At 45.2% G+C, this 18563-nt stretch overlaps 1 protein-coding gene across 4 annotated transcripts in view; it reads right to left on the reverse strand.

Annotated features, from left to right (window-relative positions):
* The window catches only part of Tiam1 (TIAM Rac1 associated GEF 1), a 361212-nt gene that overhangs the window by 281071 nt on the left and 61578 nt on the right, over positions 1-18563 (reverse strand). For 3 of the 4 annotated variants that reach the window (XM_047563443.1, XM_047563441.1, XM_047563439.1), the window contains exon 2: positions 4515-4566. The exons of the other annotated variant lie outside the window; for it this stretch is intronic. The gene's annotated coding sequence lies outside the window, so the exon portion shown is untranslated. The remainder of the gene's footprint in view (positions 1-4514; positions 4567-18563) is intronic. 4 annotated transcript variants of the gene reach the window in all.

Here is an 18563-nt window from a genome sequence, read left to right on the forward strand (position 1 = left end):
CAGGTCAACCTTATACGTGGGCAAGAAGGGGGCTCCGCCCGGTCACCTCCAAGTCCCCAGGAAATTCCTGCAGTCTGATATTAAGGTGTCTTCCCTCTCCTCTCTTCCCTGACAAAGCCAGGGCATTAATGAATGGCTGCCCAAGAGTTGAAGAATCATCTATCTACCCCTCTTGAACTCTCTCTCAACCACCAAACACCAAGGCACGGCTTGGCTAGTGGTGCACACCTGTAATCCCAGCAACACAGGAGGCTGAGGCAGGAGGACTGCAAGTTTGAGGCCAGCCTCAACCATTTAGTGAGACCCAAAGCAACTGAGTGAGAGACCCTGTTTCAAAATAAAAATAAAAAAGGGCTGGGGATGTGACTCAGTGGTTAAGTGCCCTTGGGTTCAATCCCCAGTACCAAAACAAAAACAAAAAAAAAAAACCTAAGGCAGGTAGCAAAACCCTACAATCTGGGGGCATATTCAGAAGTGCTACTATAAAAACTAATTCAGACATCAGCCGGTCCTCAGCGGTCCCCTCTCCACCCAAACTTAGGCTTCACACTTCAAAGAAAGATGGTTAATTACACATTATGATACCAATTATATCCGAATGCATTATGAAATAGACTCTTTGCTAAGCAATTTTACTGTTTCAATTCTTTTCTTCTACCATTTTTAATAATTGAGCTCTGGTTTTTATTACATTAAAATGCAATTAAGGACAGTTCTTTATATTTTAAACCTATTTCAATTTTTTTTTTTTAACGTAAAAAATTCCACAGTCATCCATAATAATGTAGCATACAATATAGTGAAGAGACAAAAGGAATAGCCTAGATAAAATTAGCTGTGTTCCATTTAGGGGGAAAAAAATGCAAGTCTCCTGATTTTGAAAGCCTTCAGCATAAGATATTAAAAGGATACAGAATTCCTGATCAAAGGCAAAATAAGCCACATACCAGTGCATTCTCATGGAAGAGAAAGCCTTATACTATCCTAGGAAAAGGATGTGACAAATGAGGCCTCGAAATGCTGCATTTCAGGACTGGTGGCATTCAACCCCTGACAAAGTCAAAATGACCCCATTATTTACTGCTGAATTACATTTCCTCTCAAGTACGTTGACCCTCTGTATCTGTGGGCCACAGTCCTTGGACAGTTGCATCTGTATTGAACATATCCTACCTTTTTTTTCTTGTCATTATTCCCTAAACAGTACAGTGTAAGAGGCCTTCACATGGCCTTCACATTGTTTTAGGCATCCGAAGCAATCTAGAGGTGATCTAAAACACCCTGGAGGAGGTGGGTAGGTTTTATGTAAACCCTGTGCCATTTATATAAGGGATTTGAGCATCCTGGGATTTGGGTATGGGTTGGTGGTTGCTGTAGCCCATCCCCCACAGATACCAAAGGATGAACGTTGAAGGATAATGGCATCTAACATAGAAAAATAAATAAGGAAAACGGAATTATTTTAACAGTTTTAAGCCACAATCTGTGAGCCGTAAATTTCATATTCACACATATAGGACACTCGGTGATATTTTAGTATGTGGAATATTTCTGTGTGATCCTTAGCTTCCCAGTCTTATTAAACCTCAGCTAATCTTCAACCCCAAGGTCAGCAAAATTTTTAGTTTGTAAAGGCCAAATAGTAAATATCTTACTGTTTGTAGACCAGTAGGATCTCTATCACAACTGTGAAAGTCCTGTGTCATTATAGCAAGACAGTGGCCATTGATCGCAGTCTAAAAATATTGAGTGCCACTGTGTCCCACTAAAATTTTATTAAAAAAACAGGCCCGTGTAATTTGTAGAGTCCTGTTCTGGTCCTCAGAGTGATAGGAAGGAGGGGTGAAGCCACAGCACCCTGAGGACACACCTATAAGAGAACACCAGAATAAGCAAAGATCCCATTGTACTGAATCTATCCATCAAACCATTGGGCACACCCCATTATACCCAGGAGCAATCTTCTGAGAATAAAACCAAGTTCAGATACACCAGGTAGGTTCCATTTCTCCACAACCACAGTTCTTAAGATACAAGGGTTTCTCCTCACAGAAGCAATTTCCACTTGATCATGGGGCTCATCTTAGAAACTATCATCCATTACAGGTTCTGTAGTGACCTCTCCAAATGGCCCCTTCTGGTAGCTGGCAGAGTCAGGGCTGGGGTGCAGGCTGTGTTCACTGAGCTGAAAGAGATAACTAGTCCACCAGGGGAGAGTTCCTTGCAGCAACTCCTAAACCACTCCAGAATGAAGAGCCCAGCAGAACTTCCTACCTGCTGAATGACCCAGAAGGGCCCAGAACAGCAAATCGACCATTGTCAGCTTCCTCATCCAAATACACGTGGCTCTTCACTCTCCTGAACATCTCTTTCTCCCACGCGTCACACCCCATTCAAATCCTGTCAATTCTACCTCAACACACACCCAAAACCTGTCCATTTCTCACCAGCTCCATCACCAGGACCCTGCTGACTGGCACCTCCTAATTGGTCCTCCTGGTCTTGCCCTCGACCCCTTCCCACAGTATATTCTTGTATTGAAAAGGAAGATCATGTCCGTCCCATGTCCCCCAGAGTCCCTACAACCGTCTGTAAACCCTGGACACTCTGAGACCCCAATCTCATCGGCTCCCTAACTAATCACCCCCTAGCTCTCTCTACTCCTCCCCCATGCTCCTCAACAAGGCTCAGCACACCTGAAGCGAAGGGCCCTTGCACCTTCTCTCAACAATGCCCCCTGCCCACCTTGGCCTTTGCTCAAGTCCCATTGAAGAAGTCCTCTATTAACTCCACACCACCCGGGACCCTACTGCCCTTCCTATCTTTGTTTTCCACTATGCCACACTGTTTACCTCTTATTCATTTATTTTCTATCTTTATACACTCTAGAACGCAAATCCCATGAGGACAGGGACTTTGTCCTCAATGCCTGAAATTAAGACAGGTTTAGAATAAGTGGTAAACAAGTACCTGAAAGTAAGTGAATTCCCCATGTATTTATGTTCCCTGGAACATTTCAGAGCATTGCTATTTTTAAAAAATCTCTTATTTTCTAGCACAGTTTACTTTATCTTATTTTTATCCTCATCAAATTACGTCTTGACAATCTCTTTTCAACTTTATACCTTCTCTTCCCTCCTTTCTATTATTATCTAGAAACATTTATTGTGGGAATTAAGGTTTTATTTTGTTTTGTTACTAAGTTTCTACCCAAATATTCACCCCCCTTGTCAACTATATTAACCAAATTTCATAATGTTTTTTAAAAAGCTTTGAAGCATGATAGGGAAACGACTTGTTATCCCGGCAAATCAAAGGCAAGGATCAATCAATTATTCTGCTCTCATAAATAAACTAGATAAAAATTTTGAAAGGTGAAATAAAGTCTCTTATAAAAATTTTCCAACTAATAAATAGAGAAGAAATCATAATTAGAATATCACCTTTTTGTAATTCCTAAAGAAAAGCCAACTCTAGACATCCATCATGGTATACCAATGGCTGCTTAAACCACAAGGAGAAAACCTGAGGAGCACCCCAACAATGGATGGGGGGTACTGAAACATTATGGGTACCCTAACGATGCATGGAGGGTATTGAAAGAAACATCAAGGGCACCCCAACAATAGATGGGGGGTATTGAAACATGATGGGCACCCCAACGATGCATGGAGGGTATTGAAACAGAATGGGCACCCCAACAATGGATGGCATTGACAACACAAGTCGATATGAACACTTCGGCAAGAGACGGGATGTGCCATTCAATGGAAGTCAGACCATCATTAGAAAATATGCCCCTAAACTTGAACCTGAACCTCTCTGTCTGGTCCAGTCTTTACTATACTGGACCAGACAGAGCGGCAGCAAAGCATGTTGAATGACAGCCCAAGGATGCTAGCAGCAAAATCTTCATCATGAGAACTACGTGGACAAAAGACCCAGTTTGTGACAGAATGTACTGCAGGTGGAACAAGAGAGGAGCAGGAGCCAGTGCATCAAATGTGACTCGAGAGACACACCGACCAAATGCAGTGGGCACTTTGCTTAGATCCTTCGATGACACTGAGGTATTTTTAACCAAGTGTGAAAAAGTAATCATGAGATGATAAGGGAAATCTGAGTATTCAGTAATCCTATGAAATGAAAGACGGTCCAGTTTTATGTGATAATAGCACTGTGTTGATGCTTAACACAAAGAACCCTTATCTTTTCAGAGTCAGAGTGAAGTATTACAAAACATCTGATTTTCTTCTTCAATCCAGACCCTCCTATTCTTCAGGCAAACATGCAGATGACTTCAGTGGTCTGGTGAGTGCAGCAGTAGCTGCTTTTCACAAACACCATGAGTGAGGTACTATGGGGTGAAAATCAGCAAACACCAGGCACAGGTGTGGGGTTCTAGGATATACATAAAAACACATAAAAAAGTCAATTTATATATATGCCCATGAGGTGTCTAGAAAGTTCTACAGTGCACCAGACAGGGCACGGAGGAGAGTGTAACTACTCACCCCAGGGGGTCAAGCTTCCGACGGTGTGAACGCCTGGAGTGCAGCCATCAACCTACAAGTGTGAAAGGAAAGACTTCTGAGTGACCAGCAGCTTTCACAAAGTCCATGCACGTCTTCCCATAGGCAAAAAAGGAGCAGGTCATTCACACAACGGCATCAGAGGAGGCCTGAGCAAGAGCTAAGAGCAGAAGACGGAAGCAAAGGTGGAGAGGGGAAGCTGAGCAGAGTGACCCACGACTCCAGATGAAGAAAGTCTACACAGAGCCGACCTCCGGGGCGCCACCCTGCTTTCACCTTCCAGAGTAGCAATATCCCCAAACCAGCAGCGCAGGTTCAGCCAGGCTCAGAGTCCTGCTAAGGAAAGCAAGAAAAGGCCAGTTACCCGAAGGCACACCTGTAGTCCCAGCTATGGGGAGGCTGAGGTAGGAGGATCGCTGGAGCCCAGGAGTTCAGGGCCAATCTCAGCAATACAGAGAGACCCCGTCTCTTAAAACACACACACACACACACACACACACACACACACACAAAGATGAGTGATACAGATTCATTTTTATTAAGATAGTTAAAATCGTAAAAGCTGGTGTATTCTCTTAATGAGGGAGGCAACACGTTTCAAGGAAAAGCAGGATGAAGAACAAGTAACATCCGATCTCAGACTTGAGAACAAGGCAGGGCTTCTTAACAATGAGAACCAGCCCTCACGGCCCCCTGCAGGGACAGTAAGGCCCACATAGCTCTCAGAGTTGGGTGACCTCAGAGAAGAGTTCCTGGGGGATCCCAAACAATCCATGGTTTTCTAGTGGGGAATGCTAAAGGGAAGAAAAAAAAAAAAATGGACACTGTTTTTCAATGGTAAGGCCTTTCTTCAGGATTATTGCCACAGGTGGATGTCAAGGCTACTTCAATAAGGAACATAGCAAGGCTACCTGGGAATTCGTAGCCAAAGAGCAGAGAGAGGGGGTCAGTGGATGGGAAATTGCTAAGAGGAAGCGTCAGAGTTAAGGGGATTCTTGCTAAACCCACTCAGGATTCTTGCTGAAGGCTGGTCAGGGACTTAGACAGTGAAGCTGGGGAATGGGTAACCTGATCGACACTAAGGGAGGGATATTCCTGCCAAACCCATCTAGCAGGATTCTTGCTAAAACTGGGCTTGGCAGGTCCTAAGATGGGATCAGTTTGAAAAGAAGGCTCAGAAAAGCCCGGCTGAAGTTTGCTCAGGGAGAAGTCTTTGTCAGTAACAGCCACTCCAACTTAGAAGCAGGTCCTGAGTCTCAGAGGTGGTGCCCGAGGCGACGGGGAAGTATAACAGAGCAAGGAGCAGTCCTAACCCCGAGGCCTCAGGCGCACCTGGTGTCAGAGTGCCGTCTACTGCACATCACTTTTTTAATTTCTCAGTGGCTTCCCCACAGGTAATTTCCCTGTTTTACAAAATGAGAAAATGTTCAATTCTGTACAACAAGGTACCAAATGATAAGGGTGCCAGATGAAAGCAATTAATACAACTCCATGTGATGTTAACGAGATTGGTTCATCATCACAAGGACAATGAAGCCTTTCAAAGCGGCCTTGTAATGACAAGCATAGGAAAAGGGGGTGGAGGGAAGAAGACTGGATTTTAAAACATCTGACAAAAACCAGGAAGCTTTCAATCACTAACAGGATTACGAAACTTCCCTGGCATGAGCTAAGCAATTTCCCGTGATGCGCAGGGAGAGCACTTAGGGATGACGGAGCTGCCGCGTGCCCTCAAATGAGCTACTTCAGTTTGCAAGGGCGATAATACTAAACGCTCTGGGTCATCCTTCAGGGTACGTGCCCTCTTTGTCCACCGTGACCTGTGCCTGTCACCCCTAAGGATGTCCCAGTAGAAGCAATAAGCAGAGAAAGACGACAGGGAAGGTAGGAGCAGTTACCCCCTGCTTCCCGGCATCTGGGTCACCAGGGGCCTGTCCATCACAGGTCACGGCTTCTCTTAGGCCACCTGCTCCCTCCATCTTCAGTTCTAGGGGACAGGGGGCTTCCTCCTGCCACTCCAGTGTACCTCCCTGTCTCTTCTGCTTTCCTTAACCCCATGACACTTTGATCCAACTCTGGTCACCTGTTTGAGTGTGCCATGTGTTTTCCTGTCCAGCCTCTGACTGACAGCAGTGAAAGTCGTGGTGGTGAATATCTGTAGTCCCAGCTACTTGGGAGGCAGAGGCTGGTGCGCTGCTTGGGCTCCGTGAGCTCAAGGACCAGCCTGGGCAGCCTAATGAAACCCTGTCTCTAAAAACAAGCCAAGAAGAAATTAGGGCAACAGTGGAGAGAAGGAGGGTGAGAATCAGAAATTCAGTTTTCCATACCTGCCCTCAACTGAGGCAGGAAAAGCTAAAGAACCCAATTTCCCACCCCACCCCACAGCAGTACTAGGGATTGAGCCCAGGGGTGCTCTACCACTGAGCCACATCCCCAGCCCTTTTTATTTTTAATGTTGAGACAGAGTCTTGCTAAGTTGCGGAGGCTGGTCTTGAACTTGCAATCCTCCTGCCTCAGCCTCCCTAGTTGCTGCCATTGCTGGGGTGCACTACTGAACCCAGTGAGAACTCGATTTTTTAGAAAGATTTCTTGGTACGTGTATTGGGGCAAAGCGGAGTGTTCAAGGATGCTCAGGTGGTAAGGGTGTCCATGGAAGCCCCACACTCCTAAAAAGACATCTGTGCGTCTGCATTTTCCTAAGAGAAATCCAGAAAGAAAAAGGATTAAAGTTTCACTGGATTCTCAAAACTGAACCACCAACAATGTTAAGAGACAATGCTGCACAGAAACCTCTTCGTTTCCCTGGGAAAAAGGAGGTGCAGCAGATGGTGCGCACCTAGGTCAGCCCTGAGGCAAGAGCACAACCCCTCCCTCGCCAAGCAGGCTGGGGCTGGAGGAGGATCCGCAGTCCCCAGCAGCCCACAGCCCACAGCCCCCTGCACCCGCCCCAGGAGGCAGCTGGGACAGTGTGTTCCTGCAAATCACTCACAGCTCCCTCCCGACAATCAAGTGACATTTGAAAAGCTCATCAGCTCAGCAGGTGCTCAGATGCACAAGCAATCGAAAAACAGTTCCGAAAACAGTTCCGGGGCTGAGGAAGAACCGCGTCCTGTTGGGAAGCCTACAGTCTACGGAGACACAGGAGAACATCGAGGCCGAAAACCAGGAAGCAGGAAATACGCCGGAGACAGCAAACTAGCAGAGTGATCCTACAGGAAATGTCCAGGTTGTCACAGAAGAGTCTAGGAGTGTGCACAGATGACCTCGCCCTGCGCAGTCATCAGCCTTTATAGACAGGTGGCCGAGCCCAGGTCTGCCAGCACCTGCTGTGTGACCCAGGAGAAGTGGCTCACCCTCACTGGGCTACAGTTTCTCCCTTGGTAACATGGAGAGATGATCCTGCAGTACAAACCTCATAGGGCCATTGTGGAGTTAATGAGAAAATGAAAGTGTTTCATCTGACCCCTTGGACTTAATGCCTTCCTGGGTCTGTTTTTCCATCCTTCCTGGGGTTCTTCTATTTCCTCTGCTACTGGGGTAGTGACAAGAAGCAGAGGAAACAGATGCCAACGGGAAGTGACAAGCCATCAGGACAATGGCTCCTGAGGGCACCAGAACCTCTCACCCACACAGAGCCCCAGGACTGTGCCCGGCTCCCATGCTGTCCCCTCCCAGCCGTGCCAGGTCCCTCACTCCAAGGCAGAAGGCCAAGATGACTTGAGGGCCGTGCTCAGGAGCCTCGACTGACACCTGGTCTTGCAGGGGACTGACTGGGTGGCCTTGCGCAAGCATGTCATCTGTGACTCGGTTTCCTCATCTGGTCGGTCAGATACAATCCCAATCGTGGTCCCTGTCTTCTCGTGAGGATTAACTAAATTCACACATAGTTATCAGAATAGTGCCGAGTGTGCAGAAAGAACTCTATAAATGCCGGCTGCCATACTTCCCCGGCACATTCTGGCCAGTTTCTAAGGGCCATTTAACAAAGAGGCTCTGTGCTCCAAAGAGCGGCCAAACGCTGGCACCACAGGCCCATGAGCCAGCTACCTCCACCGTGATCCTGAGATGTGCTGTGTATTTTAATGTTCCTAAAATTACACTAGACTCCAGATTTAACATGGATTTTCTCATCTGTTAAATGGGGGTAATAATAGCATGGAGCTAATGGGGTTGTTGGAGGATGAAGGATTAATATATGCAAAATGTTCCAAACAAGACTTGGCTCGGGGGTCCTCATCAGAAGCTGTTTCTCTGCAAGTATTTTAATCATCATGCTATTAGTTGATCTGAGTCACTGAAAGCCTTACCGCTCCAACCGAGTGTGGAAGCTCTCCCTCACCCCGTACTCCATCCGAGAATCACCTGCCCTCGGTACCAAGGATGCTGTGGTGTGGGGCTGCCAAGAGACAGGCATCTGCTGGAGCATTACCATCCCCCTGGCTTCCTGGAACTAGTGACTTACAGAACATGGTTTGGAACTTGCCGAGTTGCATCTTACTGGATCTCGGTACAGTCAAAGGCCACCCACCAGAGGAGCAGAGAATCACAGCTCTGGATGAATCAATGGCCTCCTTTGCTTATAAGAGTGTCTTAAGTTCCATAACAAGACTACAGTTGAGTACCCACTATCCAAAATGCTTGGGACTGAAAGTGTTTCAGATTTGAGGTTGTTTTCGATTTCAGAATGTTTACATATACATAATGAGATATCTTGGAATTGGGGCCCAAGTCTAAGCAGGAAATTCATTTGATTCATATACATGTTATGTACAAAGTTTTGCGGTGTGGAATTTTCCCTTTGGAGCATCATGTCAGGGCTCAGAGTTTCATATTATGGAGAGTTTCGGATTTTTTAACCAAGGATGCTCAATCTTGATCTTCCTTTCCTTTGTTATCTTCACTGCTCCTTGCTGCACGGACCTTGGCATTATTAAACAAACAAGGGCACATTCAATGAAAAGTAGACCCCAAAGAACATGGGCTCTGGTCAGACCAACTGGTTATAAATACAGATTCCCTCAATTATTAGCCACCTGGTCTTGGGCCAGTCCTTACTCACGGCATGCCTCAGTTTCCTCACCTGTAGGATGAGGTCAACAGTAGCTAGTGGGCAAGTAATAAGTAAATGAATTAGCACATGAAGCTCTTTGGAGAAGCTCTCTGCCCTCAAGCTCCCACACACCTTGGCCACTTTTATTCTGGAGCACCCAGAAGGCCTACAAACCAGGGAACCAATTTTGGTGAGTTGTGGGGAGTGGGGGCAGGTTGTCCTTTCCAGCCATTAAAATGGGATGACAGCTACAGACCAGGAGAACAGGACTGGAATCACAGCCACCCCCGACCCAACGCTGTGTGACTGCGAGCTAGTGTGGAAATTCTCTGAACCTCATCTCCCTCCCCAGCGGTCTGGGGTTGCCGCTACTGGACAGGATGTGAGAAATGAGAACACATTGTGTAGACATGAAATAAATGATTTTCCACCTCTCTTTCTCTTCTGGGACACCAAACAGGCTGCAAAAGCAGAAACTGAATTCTTGTAACTCTCAGGAAAGTGTGTCACCCATCCAGATCAAAGCCCCTGGGTACCCTGAGACCCTCAGACCAGTGAGGACTAGTGAGGTATTCCTACCGACCAGGTAAGACATCAGCCCACTTTTTGGGGACACACTCATGTGGCCCGTCTTTCAGCACTAAGATGTCAGTCACTTTCCACCAAATGCACTACGAGCAGGAACCACAGTCAGAAAGCTCCAATGGAGAAGGAGGAAAGGACCTAGGCTATGCAGACCTCCTCTAATGACAAGCTCTGGGGAACCTCGGATAGCTGCGGCACAAGGTCATGTCTGAATCATTAGCAGAAAGGCTGGAGAAGGTCATTTTTATATAAACGTCCGTCGAGAGATAAAGAGTGTGGATAAATGTCAAAAACAATGCCCAAAACGGCTGCAAGTCGGCTTGCTTACACAGCTGTTTCCTTCTTCAGACAAATGATAAAACATCAGCACTTCCGAATATAAATCATCTTCAATTAAGACATTTCTGCGGGAAAGCTCTTTTGGCAGGACAAACGGAATATTTACCACTCTTCTCTGACTTGGATCTTTCAAGGTTGGCAGGACGATTTATTTTTGTTGATTAAACAAAATATAAATGGAAAGGGCCTAAAAATTGATTAGCCAATTAAACTCAATGATTCTCAACAATGCCATGCGCATTACTAGCTTTGCCAGAGTTATAAAAATGCCTCCTAGCTTCACTGTCATTTGCAGGATTTACACCATTGATATTTATGCTGACAGAAAGATGAAGCAAGGACTGGATTATGCAAAATTTGTCTTCTCTTGTGCAGGGACAGAAGGAAGAGAAATGATGGAGGACTTGGGTCCGTTTAGGAAGATGCGTCCACTATCCACATGGCCGATGGAAGTTCTTGAAAGTGATCTGGGCTGGGGAAGGGAGGGAGGGAGTCGCTGTCACTCATTCCGTGCCCACTTGTTCTTTAGTAAATTGCAGATTTGTTAATAGGGGCCAATTTGTTGAAATGACAACAATCATAAATATCCAGATTCTTCATTTTCTCTTTTCATTTTCCAAGGGATGAGCATCCAGACAGGCAGCCAAACCAAATGATGGGTGTCAGATGCTTCTGCCAACTGGATTGATGCACGAGGGGCACCATAAGCACATTTCAGTCCAGAGCAAAGTTTTTCTTCATTGTCCCCAGGAGGTCACGATCACAACTGCAAATAAAGTCACTTACAATAATCATAAACCCGGGGCAGCAGAATGCGGATGCTTCCTGGTGGTCAGAGCATGCATTCTTAAACTCGATCGTACATAATTGTTAATCACTGACCCATTCTCCAACCCTCCTGGGCTGGAACATGTTGCTAGGCAACCAATTTTACTCTAGATATTTTTTGAAAGCTAGTGAGTCAACAACCAAGTGTCAACTAAGTAAACACTAACCATTAGAGACAGGTTCAAATAAATAAGAGTTGCCCAGCATCCTTAGGGCACATGCAGCTCATGTCCTATCTTAAGGCAGCCTCCTATTTCCCCTGCCTTACAACTGAGCAAATAGACCATCTCAGGTTGAACTAGACGAAATTGCCCTTTTGGTGGCTCAATTTGGCAATTTATGTGGTTCAACCTAATAACTTATAAAGAGGGAGGCTTCTACCAACTGTGAAATAGAGGAACTATTTTCATCCCCTAGCATAATCACAATTGTGCTTTGCATCAATAACATCTCATTTACCTAGTCCACACATTTCCTGAAATTCTCTTTGTAAGAAACAGTTAGATCAAGCTGCTTGCAAATGCCTGAATAAGAAGTCGCATTTATTTTTCCACTTTGGACTATTACAAAATGATCTGACTATGGCTTGTACAATATCCACACACACCCTGCCTTTTCAAATGTTCAAAGCCACAGGGAATGGAACTAAATTTATTGTTCTAATTTAAGATTCGGAACACCAGAGGACATCCTGAAGATGAGAATGGAACTGCCAAGTTCATGAAAGAAATTCATTTAGGGGGAAAATGTGGGGAAGGCAGAGTGGCTGAAATCATGGAACATGATGCTACTCCTTGGGAAGCCAGAGAAATTTAACGACTCTCCAAGTTCAAGTCCACAGCAGCCAAGAGCACCAAAGTCGAGAAGTGCTAAAGAGGGCTGGAGATGCAACTCAGCAGTAGAGAGCTCACCTAGCAGGCACAGGACCCTGGGTTTGATCCCCACCGCTGCAAAGAGAAGATGGAGGGGGTGGGGAGGAGAAGAAGAAGGAGAAGAAGAAAGGGAAAAAGTACTGGGGGTTCTAAATAACAACCAGATTAGACAGTACATACAACAGAATTGGTAAAAATTCATAATTGAAGGGTTAAGTCACAGTGAAGTTTAAGGTTAGATTTCTGGCTTTATTGAGCGAGTCTGACTACCTATGCAATTATAACTTTCTAGCAACCAAAATTAATTATATCTAGGATTATTAAGTAATAATTTATCAACCAGACACAAGTAAACTTTACATTGGACAAATGGCAAATTATCCTCAAAAAGCAACAGAAAGTTTATTCATGCCTGGATGAGTCCATTAAAACATAACCAGACTTCTGCTGAGTCTGGATTTCCTTTATTACATACTGTAATTAAAACAATAAAAAAAATAGTGAAACAAATAGACAATAGAGAAACAAGTAAAGTGGGTTTTGTTTTTTGTTTTTTTTTTTTTCTTCAACTCACAGCTTCTCTTATTTCCACTCCCCTTAGGTAACCACCCATTGTTTGGGCTACTCTATACAGAAACAGCACCCTAACACTCAGCCCACCAACTTGTTTTTTTCATTCAATGTTATAGTACAGATGCTAGTTCTAAATGGAATTCTCAGGAGCATTCAATATTCACCATCCATCTGTCCAAAGCTTCATAAAGTTTCCTAGTAAAAGCATCCTTCCTGTCTGAGTAGACAACAATTTAAAGACCACTAAAATTGCAATTAATTATTCATCTCTTCAAACACTCCCAGGTAACTATTAGAGGCCCAGAAAAGAAGAAGGAGATTTTCCAACCCCATAGGTATGCCCAAGGAAATGGAGCCTAATACCAACGGGGTACCCAGCTGCTGGTGAGCACCACAATGGTGCACTTACCCTGCGGTCCCAAAGGAGAAATGTCCATATTACACACACACACACACACACACACACACACACACACAATGAGGTAAATTAATTCCAGAAATACCAAAGACCAAGGGAATATCAAAAGTCAACTGCTGAAGTAGATTTTGAAGCTTCACTACACACTTGGAGAAGAAAGTGATTTAACAGGGACATTCCGAACCACCTGCGAAGGGAACTGTGAGCTTGCTGGAACCCACAACTCTTGAGACAAAGGACAACAGAAGCAGCTCCATGTGCATTAGGACCGGCTGGCTGCATATATGCAAGTGGACTCCACACTGTTCCAACTCAGGAGTTACTAAGTCATATTACAGCTGTGGTCTCCTTATGTAAGGAAGGCAGCTACAGACTTGAATTCTGGAGACCACAGTCCTAATCTCAGTCCAATAAATTAAACTTTAAAAGAACTGGGGATGTAGCTTAGTGGTAGAGCACTTGCCTAGCATGGTGAAGCCCTGGGTTCAATCCCCAGCACAGATGGACACAAAGGTATTGTGCTCATGTACAACTAAAAACATATTAAAAAAATAAAAAAAGGACTTGACTAAAAGGACTCTAAATCTGTAATATAATATGTTTCTGTATTCTGTTTGATTAAAACTATGTGCATAGATGAGTGATGGATGGATGGATAGATGCAAGGATGTATGGATGGATGGCTGCATGCATGGCTGGTGGATGGAAAGGTGAATGAATGGATGCATGGATGATGGATAGATGAGTGGATAGATGGATGGATGATGGATGATGGATGAATGGATGGATGGATAGATGATGAATGGGTGGATAGATGATGGATAGATGAGTGGATAGATGGATGGATGATGGATGATGGATGATGGATGATGGATGATGGATGAATGGATGGATGGATAGATGATGAATGGGTGGATAGATGATGGATAGATGGAGGGATAATGGATGGGTGAATGAATGTGTTGATGGATGGATGATGGAAGACAATGATCTGCTAGTGTGGGATTATACACACCTACAATCAACTGTTATAGTGTTAGGAATTTTGTGGGCCAGTTGATATCATGTTGATAGCTTAAAATCAGTTATGACAGGAGACTCTACATCATAGAAATCAGCACACTACAAATCAGTCCTTTTTATTAACCCTAGGAAGCCAGTTTACTAGCACATCACTGACGGAAGGGAAAAAGGAAACAAAGGGAGAGAAGACAGTGGATAAAAGGGTAATATCTAAGTATAAGTCCTCCATGGGGATTAGTGCCCCATATCTCCATGTTGATACCCTTACCGTTGTCTCTCCCTAAAACAATTCCCACTGGGACTCCTTGCCCAAAGAAACCACCTCTTTCAGTTAAGTCATCCATAATGTCTACTGTCCATCTATGGGATGCCCTAACACAGGGTCATTCTGTAACAACCTCCCTGTGCCATCTTAGGTAATGCCTACAACACAGTGTAGCCTCTCCATTTAGCCAAGTCCAGTACTAGGTCAACTAGATCAGTTATTCATTTTAGCTCTTGGTGCTAAATGCCCAGGACAAAGACAGGTACATAGTTGGCATCCATTCAATAAGTTCTGAATGAAAACAACAGTTTTTAACTTCAAGACAGAGCAAAGCATTTGCTGATAAAAAGTCCAGCCTCAAAGAAACAAATGTATTCTGTCCCAGTCCGCCCCCAGATGGGAGGAGATTTTTCCAGGGCTTAAGCTTTTCAAGTCCACTTACTGATAGATTGCAGTTTCCATTAAATCGGTTAACCTACATTTGTCACAGAACGGTGCAGTGTGTCACTGACCCACTTTGTCTCATTCCTTTGCAAGTCAATGACATCCACATGTCACTACGAATTGCATTTTTAACTAAGGAATTAAGTATATTTGTCCTGGATTTACCCAAGCGAGCCCTGGGAGCATTAGGATTCACCCTCAGGTCCCTTCACTTGATCCAGTAAAGGGCTTGGAGCAAACGGTTTGAGTTTCCTCATCCTTAGCCACGCTGTCCATCAAATGAAGGCGCAGACTAAGGAGAGGGGACACAGGGAGCCACCACCCTGCTCTGCACCAGCATAAAGGCAGGTGCACCAGCCCAATCTGGCAGTGGTTAGTGTGCTTACAGATGGAGCCAAGATTGGCTGTCACCTTTGCAAGGAAGGACAGAAGGTGTCTTAGTCTCCTCGGGTTCCATCACAAAATGCCAGAGACAACAAAAGAGATTTGTTTTCTCACAGTCCTGGAGGCTGAGAGTCTAGGACCAAGAAGCAGCAGGGTTGGTGTCCAGGGAGGCCTTTCTTCTTGGCTGGTAGACCCTCTCGCTCTGTCCTCACGTGGCCATTCTACACACTCAGAGAAAGGGAGAGTGCTCTGGTGTCTCTTCCTCTTCTTATGAAGACACCAGCCCTCCTGCAGAGTTCCCATCTTGACGAGTCCATTGAGCTTTAGATCATCCCCAGGCCTATCTTTCAGTCACCAGTTGGTGTACTGTGTTATGGCAGCCCTAGCAATGAGCACAACCTCTCTGATACATCTCATGATTCGTTCTTCCGAGGAGGAAAAGAACTTTCCCAGATGGCACAGTTGGGAGAGGACACTGAGCACACAGGGCCCAGCACCCACTGGGTTTTCTCTTCTGGGAGCCTGGCATCCTCAGAACTCACGTTCTCCTTCTCTGTCGTGAAGTCTTAAAATTGGAGGGGGAGAGAGAACAGGCCTCACTCTAAGCCTGTTCTCCAACTAGCTTTATCTGTAATAAGGCTGATAGTCTGACCTCCATCTGTCTGAGTTCTGTGCTAAATTCACCAATTGGCTGTAGATTCTGAGAGAAGGAGGTGTTTAATTATCACCCTTCGAACTCCCACAGTGGCCTTGAACTGCACGGTCCCATCCCTACCTCATCCTCCCAACTCCCACTGACCTCCCTGTGCAGGGAAGCGCTGTCTCTTGATGCTACAGTTCAAAGGTGTCCCCAGGATCCCATGTATCGGAAACTTAATTCTCAAATTCCTATGTTGATAGTATTTGGAGGTAAAGCCTTGTGAGGTCATGAGGACTATATATGGTCACCAGGGTGAATCCCCATAATGTGACTAGTGGTTTTAAAGGAAGAGGAAGCAAAAAAGAGGAAGCAAAACCCAAGCTGAAACATGCTTGCTCTGTCTCACCAGGTGACACTCTCCTCCATGTCACGATGGAGCAGGAAGGCCCTCACCAGATGCTGGCACCGTATTCCTGGCCTTGCCAGTCTTCAGAGCTGTGCACTAAGCAAGTTTTTCTTCTTTACAAATTACTTGGTCTCAGGTATTTTGTTACAGCAACAGAAAGTGCACTAAGACTCCTGGCCATCGTCAAAGGACTGTTAAGCAGGGGAAGACAGAAGTCCAACCTCGGCCCTCTAACAGAAAAGTCTACATCCTTTCAATAAAATCACTGTTTTGATTTATGACAGCCAGTCATGTACTCAACAAGAAAGATACAAGTCTTTGACAAAGACCTTAAGTGAGACCTTAAGTCTAGTTAGTTGCACACCAAGCAGAACTGTCTTTCTAAGTCAAATAGTGGCCAGTCATCTATTAAACTAGCCAAGGGGAACAACTTTACCACAGGGGGAGAAACTGAGCATTTGTGCTTGTTAATGGAACTAATGTGAGTACCTACCTGGCTAGAAGCTATGGACATGGCCAGTGTGTGTGGACCTGCAGACTCCAACAAGCGGCCACTGAGAAGGGTTAGTGAGAGCACACCACTGCCCACCGCAGGCCCGGTTCCCTCTCCCTCCCTTCTCTTCTTCGTCCCTACCAACAGTCTAGACTTGCCAGTGGCAGCCAGCATCATGTAGATTCAGAGTCAAAGAGATGGGAGCCCTTTGAAATGAACAGCTTCTTCAGAAATCACCCTAAGGTCAAAAGCGTCTAAACATGAGGCATCTCCCAAAAGCTCGAGTGTAAGACAATGCAAGAACGTTCAGGGGTGAAATGACTGGGTTATGGAAGGCTTAATCTCATGGGCGCATTAATCCACTGATAGGGATTAACTGCATGGTAACTGTAGGCAGGTAGGGAGAGGCTGGAGGAGGAGGGTCACTGGGAAACTGTCCTTGGAGTATATATTTTGTCTATAATGAGTCAGAGTGCTGTCTGTCTGTCTCTGTCTCTCTCTCTCTCTCTGTCTCTCTCTCTCTCCCCTTCCTTGTTGCCTTGTCCTGAGCTGCTTTCCTCCTCCATGCTCTTCCGCCATGATGTTCTGCCTCATCTCAGGTCCAGAGCTATGGAGTCGGCCAACTGTGGGCCTCTGAAACCACGAACCAAATAAACTTTCCTTCCTCTAAAATTGCCATTAGGTCTTTTGATCACAGCAGTAAAAAAGCTAACTAAAACAGTGGTTGACTCAGTAACTGACCGGCCAGGGGCAGAGGAGCGATCTAGGCACACTGGTAATAAAATTCATTCCAGACCTATATATACTTCTAGGGTACATAAGTTTATATATAAGCCGCAACTCAAGAGCAGGTTGAGAAGACTGTAAAAATGTGATTCCATACTCTCTGACTATCTAACCACAAGAGCCAATAGAATCATGTGGCCACAAAAAAAACCAGAAAACAGAAGAAAATGCATGCTTACACTGGATCTAGAAAATGGGAGGTTAACAGTCAGAGCACAGCTGGAATACTGGAATCCATTATAGGAAACAAACCCATTTCAAGGCGGTCTTTGACAACCTGAAGAACAATCCAGAAAGAAGGCAGCAAGGATCCTGTGCAGCCTAAAAACAAAGTCTAAGGAATGACAGTTGGAGGAAATGGTAGAGCCATAGGAAAGAGTCGGGTGCAGAGGTGAACACCTGTAATCCCAGCAACCCAGGAGGCTGAGGCAGGAGGATCACAAGGTCAAGGCCAGCTGTGGCAACTTAGCAAGCCCCTATCTTAAAATAAAAATAAAAGGGATGGGAATGTAGGTCAGTGGTATAGCACCCCTGGATTCAATAAATAAATAGAGGAAATAAATAGAGAGAGAAAGAGAAGAAAACATGACAATGGTCTTCAAGTACTTGCAGGCGCTTAAGCCAACTGGTAAAGTCACTGGAGGAGGAATTTCAACTCAGTATTAGCTGAAATTAGAAATGTTCAGAAAAAGGGGCTGCTTCAAAATAACATTTTGATTGCCACATGCAAGGAAGTGATAGGTCTAGAGACCCATAGGTCAGGGATGTTATCCAAGGACTTGCAGCACTAAGCTGAATGAACCACGGTGACCATCATGTCCTTCTCCAGCCAACAACAAAACCTAAGCTAAGCCAGACACAAGGGATACGTCACATATCTCCAAGGTGAGTCTGGGCTCTTTACTGGGGGTCCTGTCCCCCATCA

The sequence above is a fragment of the Sciurus carolinensis genome, chromosome 9, assembly GCF_902686445.1.
Source record: "Sciurus carolinensis chromosome 9, mSciCar1.2, whole genome shotgun sequence".
NCBI classification, from domain to species: domain Eukaryota; kingdom Metazoa; phylum Chordata; class Mammalia; order Rodentia; family Sciuridae; genus Sciurus; species Sciurus carolinensis.